Source organism: Bison bison, unplaced genomic scaffold (genome assembly GCF_000754665.1).
Source record: "Bison bison bison isolate TAMUID 2011002044 unplaced genomic scaffold, Bison_UMD1.0 scf7180017864144, whole genome shotgun sequence".
Lineage (NCBI taxonomy): Eukaryota > Metazoa > Chordata > Mammalia > Artiodactyla > Bovidae > Bison > Bison bison.
In genome coordinates, this window is record NW_011494716.1 from 5,912,197 (window position 1) to 5,912,536 (window position 340).

General features: G+C 51.2%; 1 protein-coding gene across 1 annotated transcript in view; it reads right to left on the reverse strand.

The window, feature by feature from the left end:
• The window catches only part of CARHSP1 (calcium regulated heat stable protein 1, 24kDa), an 11,773-nt gene extending 11,433 nt beyond the window's left edge, over positions 1 to 340 (reverse strand). Inside the window, exon 1 of the mRNA XM_010840458.1 lies at positions 280 to 340. The gene's annotated coding sequence lies outside the window, so the exon portion shown is untranslated. The remainder of the gene's footprint in view (positions 1 to 279) is intronic.

The following is a 340-nucleotide window of genomic DNA, read 5'->3' on the forward strand; positions in this document are numbered from 1 at the left end:
GCTGTCAGTTTATCATGCATACCTTTTATTATGTTGAGATCTGTTCCTGCTCTACTCAGATTTGAGTTTTTGTTTTTAATCATGGGTGTATGTTAAATTTTGTCAAATGCTTTTTTGCATGTATTGAGAGGGTCATATGATTTTTAGCCATTATTTTGTTAATAAGGGGGGCAGCGGGGGCAGAAGAGGCCGAGGTCCCATGCCCGAGGATCTTGGGCCTCCATCGGGGCGAGGGCACCCCCACCACGCCCTTCTGGGGTCCCCAGAGAAGCTCCCTACCTGGCTATCCGCTCCGCTCCACCAGGCGCTCAGCTCCAACTGCGGGGAACCGAGCTGGGGA